Below are 16410 nucleotides of genomic sequence, written 5' to 3' on the forward strand. Positions count from 1 at the left end.
AAAATCCTGCCCTATATTATACACAGTTCTTCATTTTATATCGACCTCTAAAGGGTATAAAAACAGTTCCTGTATTCATTTCATATCATTCTGAAACAGAATCTCATACTGAGTAGAACATTAAAGTTCATAATTGAAAATATATATTATAGTTTTGAAGATCTGTACAAAATGAAACTAATCTCTGCGATATTAATGTTAATCTGCACCATGGCTCTGGTGTTCGCATATCCTATAGATGAAGTCAAACAAGTGAGCGGTGGTGATGTTGTCGACTCAAATGCTAGTGGTGCTAGTGGTGCTATTGCTGGAGTTGCTGTCCCAGTTATTGATGCTGGCGTGGAATCAGAAGATGTAATTAGAGAAGCGCGTGATGCTAACCCAGGACGGTATGGTGGTGGTCATCACAAACAATGGAAGAGTGGTTATGGTGGTTACGGTGGTGGTTATGGACATAAGAAACAGTACAAAGGTTAAAAATATTGACTTACGCTGTATTTGAAACATCTTTTAAAAAGAATGTGAAAAACAAAAAGAATGTGGAAGGAATTTGATTATAGAAAATGATCAATGATTACGTTTACAATTATGAAAATACCTGACTAATAATTAAAATTTTATTAATAAACATATAATTACATATAATTTTAAATTAAAATTGAATATTTGTTTCATTATTTGAAGAGCTTCGAGAAAAATGTTTTGTTTGCATTCATCAGGTCGTACTAGATTAGGTAGATCTATAGAAATCTGAAAAGAAATTTTTTGGGCGGTTATTTATACATTATGAAGTTTATTTCTAAAAAGTAAGGGAAAGAAGACAATAATAGAAGTGCTTGCTTAAATGTATGTTTTACGCATATATTCGATTATTGACTTACCACTCGAAAATTATTATTTTCTTAATGACTTTAAAACTTTAACAGAATTTGATTTCTCTTCTGGAGAATGTTTTAAGCAATTTTATAAAGTTTTAATACCATTTTCAGAAGTAAACACCTCTTAAGAAAATTTAAAAATCTGTCAAGCCATCTGTTTGATTCCTTGAAATTGAAAGTGTGATATGTGAGTGAGTGAAATAGAAAATCCAGATCCAATATATTATTATTGGAGTTTTTATATGATATAAAGATCGTGAAAGGTTTTTTCAAGAGATGAGAAGAATTGACTAATATAGTAGTAATATACAAGTATATATAATATATAAGTAAACAAATGCTTTATTTTCTATATTGTCATAAAAACTATTCAGGGAAACACTTTCAGTAATATTGGAAAAACTTTAAATACTTGATTGTAACTTATCAAATCAAAGCAGATTATTGTTTCGTTAAATCATAGCGTCTGCAGGATGACGAAATATTGTCTCTCACGACCACATGCTCATAAATGTATCTCGTTTCGCCGAATTATATTGTAAATGCAACACACTTACAATTTAGAACAACCAGGAAAGTTCGACTTAAAGAAATACACTGTGCGTAAAATGTAAGAAGAAACAACCCTCATCGACTTCTCATCAACAAGTAGAGAATCCTGTTCAGTATTATGCAGAGTGTTCTTCACTTTATACTCACCTCAAAAGGGTATAAAAACAGTTCTTGTATTCATTTCATGTCATTCCGAAACTGAATTTTAAACCGAGCAGAACAATTAAGTTCATTTTAAAAATATTATACTTTTGAAGATCTATACAAAATGAAACTAATCACTATGATATTGATGGTGATCTGCACCATGGCTCTGGTGTTCGCATATCCTGGTAACGGAGCTGAGCGTGCAACTCCAGATGGTGGCCAAACTGTCGACACAAATGCTGGCGGCACAGTTGATGGAGCGGCAGTGCCAGTTGCTGAAGTTATAAAGGACTCCGATGATACAGTTAGAGATACACGTGAAGCTGGGGGATATGGTTATGGACGTGGGCATGGTGGTTATGGATATGGTGGTGGATATGGTGGTGGTTACAAAAGATACGGCCGTTAAAGAGGCTAAACATTTGATGTGAACAATAATCTTTCCAAACCTACTTCTAAAATCAAATCAGAATGAAAGAATAAATAAAAATGTACCATATTAAGTGAAACTTTCAAAATATATAAAATAAATCTAAAATCAAAATTAAAGGAAGTGTTTTTTAAATTTACGTTTTTAAATGTTCTTTTCGTTTCATGGCAAAATCATTCAAACATTCAATTCAATTTAATGTTTTCAAAATATATAGTTATAATAAATATAATAGTTAGATAGTTAGTTATAATAAATATTATAGACGGAGTGATATTTCAGTCTTTAATAGAAGATGCATTTCAATGTAAACAGGACTTTTTGCAACTAGGAATTTATAATGAAACTATTTATAGTCATTTATATGCGTCGATAAGTTGGATTATTTACTGATCTTGTGTCAAAATTTCAGATATTGAGATGAATAGAAACCGATGTTTATTTATTGAAGTGACCGTATGTGTTATCCACACAAAACCGAGCTACTAATAAGAAAGTTTCAATCCTTCTAAAACTCAAGAGGAGGAAAAATTGTGATTTTCATTGAAAAATGCAAACATCAGAATTGGGTAGATAATAAAGTTGAAATGTTAATTAAATAAAAGATATCGGTGAATGAAATTTACTATTTGAAAGTATATTAAAGAATCTAGAAATCGCTGCATTTATTCCTATACAATGAAAAACTATAAGACTGAAAAAAATTTTAAAATTATATTATGCGTTCAATTAAAACCATAATGAAGTTTGAACAATATATTTTAAATAACTGGTATCACTTTTTTAAAAAGAACTTCATTTATCAAATCAGAATAAATGATAATCTGTTTAAATTTAGCTTCTCTACAAAGTGAACTTTACTTTGTTAAGTTAAGTGTTAATATGTTACCAACAAACTAAACAGAAATATTTTCCAATAATACAGTTCCAAATAATATATATATATTCCCCCATTAGAAACAAAAAAAATTGGGGGGGGGGAGGAACAAAGAAAGCTATACTGAAATAATGTACCAGCATTACCATAATCTAACTCTCTTATAAGGAGTTTTAACCTTTTGCAACTGAGTAAAAATAATTTAAGAATCGTTATAGGAATTTTAACAGGGCACTGTAGGATAAATGATCACCTTACGATAATAAGATTTATAGATTTTGTAGGAAAGCGAATGTGAGCTCAAAACATGTGCTGGGTATGATGTATGGCAGTGCATCAGTGGTACCTTCATAAGAAGTACCTCTGTGAACATCTCATATTGTATGAAGAAAACAAACTGTGTTAAGTAAGTTCAATATCAAAGTCCAAAAAAGGTGCAAATTTATACCATGAGAAATGTATATTCATTCATACATATATTTAATTAAAATTCAATATGTATATTATGTATATGATTGTTTACGAGTATAAAAAGTAAATCAATTAAATATGAGTAAAGAACTTAACTTAATAAAAACATTTGCATATTTATCGATCATTATAATTTTTATACTCATCGATCTACAGATATTTTTTTTTAAATTTGCACTGAACTTTGCACTGTCTTTTATATATACATAACAGGTTCTCATCTATAATCTGTTATCAATTGCAGCTATAATACTACATTTGTGTATCTATGCTACTTGAATATTTGAACCTATTAAATGTCCTAATATGTCATATCTTATAATTTCGGTCCATATTAAATATTTAGTATGTAATAGCGTTACTCGTATGACAAAGTACCATAGATTAAGATTTCTCTAAAAATAGTCATTTGATTGGTGTTTGAAGAACTCAAATCTATATGATGATAAAAATCAAACTCATATAAATACGAGTATTAATTTTAAAAGATATGTATCATTCATTTCAAATTATGCAAATCTTACTTAATCAATAGAAAGTATGTATACCAATCCAGATATGCTAAAAATAAGCTAATTAAAAACTCAGAAGTAATTCGAGACCGGAATCGGGAAATTCTGCAAATTTTGTGAAGCAACAAAAAAGAATTGATAGACTATTCCAAATTATTTTACAGTAATTTTATCAGAATACCTTTAATTTCTTGATTTGTACATGTAATGTGTACTATCTGTTTATTATTGGTTACTCATGACAGTATGTAAGTTTTGGACATTTCTTAGGATCACTGAAATTAGTTAATTTCACAGCATAATTGCTATAGATTCCCCTAATTACATATGAGGAGTGTTTAGGACTCACCATAGACAAAATTGCTTTTTTTCGCCTACCATTTTTACGCTCTTCATTCCTCCTTTCAGTATTTTATTTTGTAAGTGGAATAAACAAATACATATTTCTTGTCAGATAATTAAATATATTAGTGTCCTTCATAACTTCAGAGCACACAACTTCATAAAAACACACAATTATACAATTTTATTTTATTTTATTCATCATTATCATCACTATCATCATTATGCGATATTATCGATTACGTCTGAATTTTTTCACGCCTTTACCTTTACCTTTACCTTTAACTTTACACTCTATGTAGTTCATACTATAATTGGATACTTAAGATTTGTTATTTTTACTCGATTAATTTTTAATAAAATTTAATATGATTGAAGAAATGGTTTTCTTTATATAGAAGAAATAGTATATAGATTACTTCTGATTACCTCAGAAAGATTATAGCGCAGTTTCGTTAAAGCATACATATATCTAAACAATTTTTGAAAATCATGAATAACATTTACTACAACTTAACTTCTTAGTCTCTGATTATATATATTCTTAGGACTAAGGTTTAAAAAATAAATTAACGATATATGATTATATGGAAATTCTACTAATGATATTAATAATATTTAAGTAAGGTAGTGAACTAATTTTGATAACTGAAGAGCTGGAGTGATGTTTGCTAATTTTTGGCGTAGTCCAAAGTCACGTAGTCCAAACCATAACGAGTCTTTCGTAGAATTTTAATTAAACAGAGCAAGAAAAGAACAGTGTCCTTCAAGCATTAATAAAAAATTTAAGAAGGTATAACCTTCATCGACTTATCACCATCAGGTAAAAAATCCTGCCCTATATTATACACAGTTCTTCATTTTATATCGACCTCTAAAGGGTATAAAAACAGTTCCTGTATTCATTTCATATCATTCTGAAACAGAATCTCATACTGAGTAGAAAATTAAAGTTCATAGTTGAAAATATATATTATAGTTTTGAAGATCTGTACAAAATGAAACTAATCTCTGCGATATTAATGTTAATCTGCACCATGGCTCTGGTGTTCGCATATCCTATAGATGAAGTCAAACAGGTGAGCGGTGGTGATGTTGTCGACTCAAATGCTAGTGGTGCTAGTGGTGCTATTGCTGGAGTTGCTATCCCAGTTATTGATGCTGGCGTGGAATCAGAAGATGTAATTAGAGAAGCGCGTGATGCTAACCCAGGACGGTATGGTGGTGGTCATCACAAACAATGGAAGAGTGGTTATGGTGGTTACGGTGGTGGTTATGGACATAAGAAACAGTACAAAGGTTAAAAATATTGACTTACGCTGTATTTGAAACATCTTTTAAAAAGAATGTGAAAAACAAAAAGAATGTGGAAGGAATTTGATTATAGAAAATGATCAATGATTACGTTTACAATTATGAAAATACCTGATTAATAATTAAAATTTTATTAATAAACATATAATTACATATAATTTTAAATTAAAATTGAATATTTGTTTCATTATTTGAAGAGCTTCGAGAAAAATGTTTTGTTTGCATTCATCAGGTCGTACTAGATTAGGTAGATCTATAGAAATCTGAAAAGAAATTTTTTGGGCGGTTATTTATACATTATGAAGTTTATTTCTAAAAAGTAAGGGAAAGAAGACAATAATAGAAGTGCTTGCTTAAATGTATGTTTTACGCATATATTCGATTATTGACTTACCACTCGAAAATTATTATTTTCTTAATGACTTTAAAACTTTAACAGAATTTGATGTCTCTTCTGGAGAATGTTTTAAGCAATTTTATAAAGTTTTAATACCATTTTCAGAAGTAAACACCTCTTAAGAAAATTTAAAAATCTGTCAAGCCATCTGTTTGATTCCTTGAAATTGAAAGTGTGATATGTGAGTGAGTGAAATAGAAAATCCAGATCCAATATATTATTATTGGAGTTTTTATATGATATCGTGAAAGGTTTTTTCAAGAGATGAGAAGAATTGACTAATATAGTAGTAATATACAAGTATATATAATATATAAGTAAACAAATGCTTTATTTTCTATATTGTCATAAAAACTATTCAGGGAAACACTTTCAGTAATATTGGAAAAACTTTAAATACTTGATTGTAACTTATCAAATCAAAGCAGATTATTGTTTCGTTAAATCATAGCGTCTGCAGGATGACGAAATATTGTCTCTCACAACCACATGCTCATAAATGTATCTCGTTTCGCCGAATTATATTGTAAATGCAACACACTTACAATTTAGAACAACCAGGAAAGTTCGACTTAAAGAAACACTGAATCCACGACAACAGATGTGAGGATTGCAGTATCGATTGTCTAAACAAAATTACATTATTAAATGGTGTCTATTATTTCAGCTACAAATTGAAATATTTTTCTTGACTCCGAATATCAATGCAATATGTACATTACTTATTAATGTACATTAATACATTAGTTATTATTAATAATATTATTAATATTATTAAACTCATGGTTCTAATTTAACAGCAGTGTCATCCAAGACATGACCACTTTAGTTTAATGTTTGTCATTTTATGTTATCCGCTTAATACCGCTTAATAACCACTGAATGTGCTAAAATTTTTAAAACTTATTCAAAAATGGTTGTTCCATAGTACATACGTTATCTAAATTGCTAATTCTTAGTTTTCGATTGGTGAACAAACAAAATTATTGCATCTGGAGTTGTTATAATCTCCAAGTAATTGTTGAAACTTCATTGCGTACACAGCCGATCCCTATATGTGATTGTGTGACTTTTGGTCTGGAGGTGTGAGGATTTCAATACTGTTTTGAAAAGCTGAAGCAAATCGTAAATTATGATCATTACACCCACATGATTATTAATTTTTATTGATAGAAATTGAAAATTTACAAAACCGAAAAGCGCAGATATATGGCTTCATCAGTATGGTCTAAGTTGCGAGCTCTTATTCTTGACCCCACGCTTTGAAGAAAGCCAAACTTTTTGAATTTGTGATTTCTCGTTTCCGCGAAGTGTAATGGTCATTACGATCAAGAGAATCATGTTTAACTGGAGAATAGTCAAACTTCTAACACTAAGAAAATAAATATTTAGCTAGCTATGATTGAGGTATGGCCAACTTTGTGTCGAAATCCACCTCAAATGTATCAAAAGTATACGGCACAGTAGTTTGTACCCTAGAATACATTTTAATAATGTTTAGTATATTTAAATAAAAAGTCTCAATCATAATTACAAGTATGTTGTATTGTCATATATATATATGATTATAATAAATTCTTAAAAATTAAAAAAAAATTTCTTTTCAATATGTTGTTCAAGAACACTCATTGAAAATGGCAGGATGTATTTATTATATCTGTTCGTTGGTTGGGGTCTGAGTTGTTTTTATTTTTTGAAATCCATTAAATCATAATGTCATTTCCTACTAACATTTTCCTCTATATTTCTGAACATTAAAATATTTTATATATTACTAGATCCTTTCTATTTCTTAAAAGTAATTACATAGTATCTTAATCAAAATTTTTTGTTTTTATAAGTACTGAACTATTTTATAAATTAACATATCAATTACTATATTTCTTGGGGTTTATTACATGGTTCTTTGCCCACATTTTTTATCATGTTTTTTAACAGCGAATTACGTCATCCTTCTACCATATTTTGTAACGTTCATTACGTGGTTCCCTACTCACACTTTATTTTTTATTTATAAGAACTGAACTATTTCATAGGCCACTAAGCTACTGATGTCGTTACTAGAGATCGTGGATACGACGTATTTTTTTTTGTTGTTTTCTTTATGCTGTGAATATTAAACTAAAATATTGCAGATATATAGACGTAGAATGGAGCGCTATCAATTACTATTAGCTGTACATTTGCCCTAATTACTGCTGTCTTTTATCTTAATAATCTAAGTAATTTTCTATTTCCATTTTTTGAAAACGTTAATTCGCTGTTTTAAAATAAAAATTGTTAATAGTTACTTATAGAATAAATGACTATTTAATTAAAAATTTGATTTAGAGCTTTAAATCGTTAGAAATATTTCATATAAAATTTAACGTAAAAAATAAAAGTATAAAAATGCTTAAAACATTTACAATCCCATATTTCATTCATCTAACATTTGAAAGTTTATTTATAAAATACACATATTAGTGGGGATATAGTCAGTCTGTCATTCATGAAGTCATTTATTCATCCACTCAGTCAGTCACACAGATACGCATTCATTGAATCCGGTAATCGAACTTTGCCTCCCATCAACAGCTGACAGACGTAAAGGAAGATTAGCTCAGGCATTACGCTAATCCAAACATTCGACAGTTAAAAGACGAATGTCAGCGTTAATGGTACCTCTTTTCATATACGTAATGTAACAACAGGAACAACAACACCACCGGTGCAGATACATCCAAAAGCAAATGATTTCATTCACAAAAGCAATAAATATCCATGAAATGAAGTTGCAACTTTGCGAGGCTGTACGTCACCAAAGAGGAGAAAAAATAAAAATTTTTATTTTTTTTTATGAAATGAATGAACAAATGCAGTTGCTTGGGCACAGAACTTGTGGCCTATCCATAGGTAAGCCCGTCTCTTCATACGTTTGTCTGTCTGTCCGTCAATTTTGCTGTGTGTACTTTCGAGCACTAACAAGTGCCACCAACTCATCGCCGCAAGATCAGTGCAGTAAAGTGTTTTTTCAGTGGGTTGCATTGCAAAATCAATATAAAAAATAAAAAAAAATATAAATTGAAAAATTTATATACAAAAAAAACAAAAAAAACAAAAAAAAAGTAAATTAAAACAATGTATAGCAAGCAGTACATAAATAGGTGTGCTCATATATCCGCCTAATGCTACAACTATCGACATCCGCAAGTTAATAATGGTCATCATTACTATTATCATTATCATTATCATTATCATCAACAGCGCACAGTGTGACAAAACACAAAATTAGGCGGTCATAATTCGATATTTTCGGAACCAGTAGATATATTGATATGAAATTTTCCTAAAATATAGTTTTTGAGTTGATCTTTCTTTTAAATCTAATTTGAGCCCAATCGACCTACCGGAACTACCCGAAATTTTTGCCCAAACATGGGGATTTTACCGCGGTCCCAAGATTACTTAAAAACTATGATAGGTAGAAAGCTGAATTTTGGTGTTCGGAAAACTCACGTAATTATCTAGATTCCAACATTTTTTCAAGGTTTTCGTCCCACTGCCACACCCACCCCCCATACAAAATTGTCATATTAAATCGTTTATTATCGTTAAAAATACCTTTTGCACTTATTGGACTACATATATACGTGACTTACATAGCAACACAACTCTATGCAAAAAATGGGCGTGATCCGCTTATTAGTTCCTAAGTTATTTGCAGTTTTATGCAATTTTAGCGAAATTACGATTTTGCAAAAATTGAACCAACTTTAAACCTTTATAGCTTTTTTACTATTTATTCAAAAATGATCATTTTTCATTTTTTTTGAAGCTTAGGATATTGTTATTTATTATATGTAACAAAAATTTCGACACTAATTATCAATAAAATTTTATTAGCGAAATTGCACAAAAAGTCAGTAATTTTTTTATGCTCATTTTCACTTCTATCGGCGATACCCAAAAAATGTATCCGAGTTTTTTCATGAAATTTTTCCTATTAATAGCCAAATAGTTACACTTTACAATAAAATAAAAATTGGCCTGCGCACTCTATGTTTTACACCTATTTCAGGCCTCAGAATCCAGCGAAAAATTACGAAAAATATTACCTTCAATAAACCCCATTTATTTCAACAACAAATTCAATGAGTAATAACAAAAAGACATTTATAATTTTATAAATATTTAATTTATTTATATTTCAAATTTCAACTAAATCGGTTGAAGAATAACGAAGTTATAACACATTATGTTCAGACGCCTGACCGGAAGTATGATCACAGCGTTTAACCTTGAATGTACAGCTATTCAATTTTACACAAGCAAGTAATGCGTATTTGAAATATGAACACTTCCGGTCAGGCGTCTGAACATAATGTGTTATAACTTCGTTATTCTTCAACCGATTTAGTTGAAATTTGAAATATAAATAAATTAAATATTTATAAAATTATAAATGTCTTTTTGTTATTACTTATTGAATTTGTTGTTGAAATAAATGGGGTTTATTGAAGGTAATATTTTTCGTAATTTTTCGCTGGATTCTGAGGCCTGAAATAGGTGTAAAACATAGAGTGCGCAGGCCAATTTTTTATTTGTTGTAAAGTGTAACTATTTGGCTATTAGTAGGAAAAATTTCATGAAAAAACTCTAATACATTTTTTGGGTATCGCAGATAGAAGTGAAAATGGCCATGAAAAAAATGCTGACTTTTTGTGCAATTTCGCTAATAAAATTTTATTGATAATTAGTGTCGAAATTTTTGTTACATATAATAAATAACAATATCCTAAGCTTCAAAAAAAATGAAAAATGATCATTTTTGAATAAATAGTAAAAAAGCTATAAAGGTTTAAAGTTGGTTCAATTTTTGCAAAATCGTAATTTCGCTAAAATTGCATAAAACTGCAAATAACTTAGGAACTAATAAGCGGATCACGCCCATTTTTTGCATAGAGTTGTGTTGCTATGTAAGTCACGTATATATGTAGTCCAATAAGTGCAAAAGGTATTTTTAACGATAATAAACGATTTAATATGACAATTTTGTATGGGGGGTGGGTGTGGCAGTGGGACGAAAACCTTGAAAAAATGTTGGAATCTAGATAATTACGTGAGTTTTCCGAACACCAAAATTCAGCTTTCTACCTATCATAGTTTTTAAGTAATCTTGGGACCGCGGTAAAATCCCCATGTTTGGGCAAAAATTTCGGGTAGTTCCGGTAGGTCGATTGGGCTCAAATTAGATTTAAAAGAAAGATCAACTCAAAAACTATATTTTAGGAAAATATCATATCAATATATCTACTGGTTCCGAAAATATCGAATTATGACCGCCTAATTTTGTGTTTTGTCACACTGTGCAGCGGCAACATTTTGTTAGAGTGCAGATATAGTTGCAACTGAACGAACTGCAAAACAAGACAATTTCCAACAAAAGTGCATTTCTTGATATTACATTTCAAAGCAGGCACTACTGCCACTGCAACTGCATTTACTCAGCATCGTTGCATAGCAAAAATGTTATCAATAACAATGCAACATTGTTCGCCTCCACCATTTGGCAAGGAGAGCACAAGTGCTATATACTGTCCAGCACAGTTTGCATTGGTGTTCAGTGTTTAGCATTCAGCATTCAGTGTTCAGTGTTCAGTGCTTGGCGGCAATCAGTGGAGCAACTGGCTGACCTTTATTGATTGCAACTTGACCTCAGCGGCTACAGAACGTTCCGAATTGCCGTTGCTTGCGGTTACGGTCATGCTCAGTGTCAGTAAGGTTGTGCCTAAGTCGCAAGTTTATACGATTCGTATATTCGTATAAGCAAATGCATTGCTTATACCGATCTAGCATATCTTTCTACTGGTAAGCTTCATACATGAGCACTCATAAGTTGAGTGGGTTGGTACTACCACTCTATTCGTCTATTGGACCTCGTCACATGTTTTGCTGCTATTGCAATGTTTTTGATATGTTAAGATAGCTGATCTTTATCCTTGATTATGTAGGAAAATAAAGCTTAAAAGATTTTAGTGCATTTATTCTTCAGCTACTATATGAGTGTGCTATATTTTTCTCTTCGTCTGTCCGTCTGTCCCTCTTTCTTTGTGTGAATATGGTAGTTGGCATAGTGAACGCCTACAATTGCTGCAATTTCTTTATTGATTATAGACGTTAATATATGAGTGTTTGTTTTTTTCTTTGAACTATTAAATTATTCAAATTTACTACAATTTGGTATTATTTTATTTTTTCGTACATCTTTATTTGGTTTAATCCTCTTATTTTATGCTTTTGACACATATGTTCTTTAAGATTCGTTGAGTTAAATTTCTTTCAAATCTTTAAGCTAAAAACTTTTCTCTTTATTGAATGTTTTAAATTCAAAACATTCTTATAATGCTACAGTGTTTTAGATGTGGCTTTTAAAAAGATACACTCAACTAATTGTCAAATGTAGTATGGATACTTGGTAATATCCGAAACAGCTGCGTAAATAACTGTTTCATTATTAATTATATTATACATTATATTATATACATTATAAATATATAAATATATTACAAATATATAATTAATTATAAACACATTTTTTACGTTTATTTTCTCAATACAAGTATTACCATCTTTTCTATTTTAAACCAAGGATAGGAATATTTTTCACAAATCCTATATTCTCTCAAAGTGGAATAAAAATGTTAGTACTTTAAAAACTCTAATTCTAAATTCTAACAAAACTGTAAAGATGAATCTCTGTCAATATACTCGATAAGATTAATTAATAAAATATAGACAGATTATTCAGTATGGAAATACATAAAACACCTTTTGAAGACCATCATTTCAGCGCGTCTCGTATAGAATGTGTAATAAAAAATATAATAAAAGTAGTAATGTTTCAACTTTAACCATTTACACGGTTACAAACCCACACCCCCAGTATATTGTCTATTGACAATATCCGGACATTGTGGTGACCTTATACTTAACCCTACAAAAATAATTATATGATGGCATAACATACCCAAAAAAAAATATGTGTAAAAATATGTGAATATATACTAGGTGAATTGATAATTTTCTGCCTTCGCAACAGGTGGCAACGCCAGGACAAAATTAATCATATTTTTTATAACTGAAAAGTTTTGAAAACGATAGCCGGAAAAGTTTCGACTTCATCAGATGTTTGGTTAGCTTTTTGCAAATAATTGAAATAGTGCATTATAGCAATTTTTTATAAAATGGAATAAATGGGATGGAGTAATAAAATTCCTCCATTTAATTGGGATGTACAATGATACAATGAAATAAGAAATGGATTTCGTTTACCATTTACACCATCATTAACAACAATTAAATATTGGAAAGCTGAATTTAAACGTGATCGTACGAGTGTTTTTGAGAAAGAACGTCCGGGTCGTCCAAAAGAGGTCACAACTGAAAAAAACATGGAAAAAATCCACGATATTGCGTTGGATGATCCAGAAATAAAATTAAGTACCTAATATTTTACATAAATATTTGGGTATGAAAAGCTTTCGGCAAGATGGGTGCCGCAATTGCCCATAATTGACCTAACAAAAACAACAACAACAACGACTTCGTCATCACAATCTAGCTAACTGTGAGGGTTGAGTAGTGACTATTGATGAAACATGGATCCATCAGACCTGAGAGTAAACAACAAAGCAGAGAATGGGTAGAGTGCTGACTAATAAAGTTTTGGTTTTTGTATTTTTGAATTCAATTGGAATAATTTTCATAGACTATTCGGAAATAGTAAAGACAATTTTATTAGACTACTATTGCATTTTATTGGATCGATTTAATGAAAAAATCAAGAAAAAACGACTACATTTGTCGAAAAAGAAAATTTTTGTTTTGCCATTGAAAACCATAGCAAAATTAAATTTATTACGGTACGAATTGCTCCCTCACCCACCGTGTTCTCCAGATTTAGCTTCCAGTGACTATTACCTATTTTCAAACTTGAAACGACGGATCCAGGAAAAAAGATTTGCATTAAATTATAAATTGGAATGTAAAACTGAGGTATATTTTGGACAACTTGATAAATTGTATTATTTAAAAGGTATTCAAATGTTGAAAAGTCGTTGAACTCGATGTGTCGAGCTATAAAGGACTATATTAAAGTATAAAATATAATTTTCCAAAAAAAACACGTTTTTATTATTTAGGCCGAGTATTTAACTACTTAGTAATCAAAATAAAAAATTGGATAAATAAATAAATAATATCTATATTAAAAGTAAGTGGATAAATATATAGATAGTATGTAAGTCAAAAATAAAGGGATAAATGGATAAATAATTTATAAATCAAAATATAAGTTTCTAATACATAATTTTTTTGTCACTGTATTTCTGTTTTTCCATTATATATTATATATATATTATATTTCCATTATATCCATTATATATAAATATATCATAACAATCTATCGATATCTATAGATATTTAAAAAATTATTAAGTCAATTGTGGATTTCTTTAATAAAACAGATCTATTTTTTAGTATTTTTAATTTTTTATATTAATTTTTTTTATATTAAACAATTCCAAAGCAAAGCACCAAATTTGTACGAAATCGAAAGAAGTGTTTGATACTGGCACTGTAATATATATATTTGACTACAAATACTATATATATTTGAAAACTACATCAAAAGAAATTGTCATTATTATTTATTTTAATAAATTATTTAAATATGTGGATTAGTAATGTGCAAACAACACAAATTTCTGTCTGTCATAATACTACAAATCAAGTAAAAGACTGCTAGAACATATAGTATTTTATATATGTATATGCCAACACCGGTACGAGACAACACGATGGTTCAAGTGCTTAGAATTCTGGAATTCGACAGTTACCAATGTGTGAAAAATGTTCAATACTAGATAGAATCTACTAGAATAACTTTTTAAAAATATCGATAAACACTTTGCAATAGAAATCTGAACATAAAACTAACTCTTTGACATTTTAGATATATATGGAACTAAGACTAAATCACAGATAATCTAGTATATGGACATATAGAAGACAGAAAGCTACTTTTTAAGGAGAAAAAGTGGTTAAGATGCATACTTCAGTTATGTAAAGCTTATACATTGGTTAAAATCATAGTACCTTCAGACAATAATGCAGAAGAAAATTGTTGAAAAATGGTATGTAAAAGAGGCAAATGTCATGGATCCCAAAAATTTCAAAATCCTAAAAATGAGCATCACAAAAACTTAACTGTGAAAATTATGCAATTAAGTTATAAGTCATTTTCTATGTGATTGTGAATATTTCGTTAATAGAGCAGGGAGTAAAGAAGAAAGAAATGTAATACAGAAAGATAGCATTGGGATTGGGGTTTAAAGCAATTGCACTTTCTAGCAATTTTAAATTATATAACGAAATAATGATTTAAATTCTATTTTTTGTAGTTAAAGTATTTTAATTTATTATAAACACTTTCATTATCCAATTACATTAAATTCTTATCTTATTTCAAAGCCATTTTAATAGGCTTTTCAGTCACAGTCCCGGAAGAAGTTAAAACTGGCAAAACAGAAAACGCCTTCAAATTCAAATTTGTATATTGAAATAAATCGTAATTACAATTTCTTTTGATAATTGAAGGACAGAAGTGATGTATGCTAATTTTTGGTAAAGTCACGTAGTCCAAACCATAACGAGTCTTTCGTAGAATTTTAATTAAACAGAGCAAGAAAAGAACAGTGTCCTTCAAGCATTAATAAAAAATTTAAGAAGGTATAACCTTCATCGACTTATCACCATCAGGTAAAAAATCCTGCCCTATATTATACACAGTTCTTCATTTTATATCGACCTCTAAAGGGTATAAAAACAGTTCCTGTATTCATTTCATATCATTCTGAAACAGAATCTCATACTGAGTAGAACATTAAAGTTCATAATTGAAAATATATATTATAGTTTTGAAGATCTGTACAAAATGAAACTAATCTCTGCGATATTAATGTTAATCTGCACCATGGCTCTGGTGTTCGCATATCCTATAGATGAAGTCAAACAAGTGAGCGGTGGTGATGTTGTCGACTCAAATGCTAGTGGTGCTAGTGGTGCTATTGCTGGAGTTGCTGTCCCAGTTATTGATGCTGGCGTGGAATCAGAAGATGTAATTAGAGAAGCGCGTGATGCTAACCCAGGACGGTATGGTGGTGGTCATCACAAACAATGGAAGAGTGGTTATGGTGGTTACGGTGGTGGTTATGGACATAAGAAACAGTACAAAGGTTAAAAATATTGACTTACGCTGTATTTGAAACATCTTTTAAAAAGAATGTGAAAAACAAAATATTGGAAGGAATTTGATTATAGAAAATGATCAATGATTACGTTTACAATTATGAAAATACCTGATTAATAATTAAAATTTTATTAATAAACATATAATTACATATAATTTACATTAAAATTGAATATTTGTTTCATTATTTGAAGAGCTT

The sequence above is a fragment of the Teleopsis dalmanni genome, chromosome X (assembly GCF_002237135.1).
Source record: "Teleopsis dalmanni isolate 2A chromosome X, ASM223713v2, whole genome shotgun sequence".
In the NCBI taxonomy this organism is placed as follows: domain Eukaryota; kingdom Metazoa; phylum Arthropoda; class Insecta; order Diptera; family Diopsidae; genus Teleopsis; species Teleopsis dalmanni.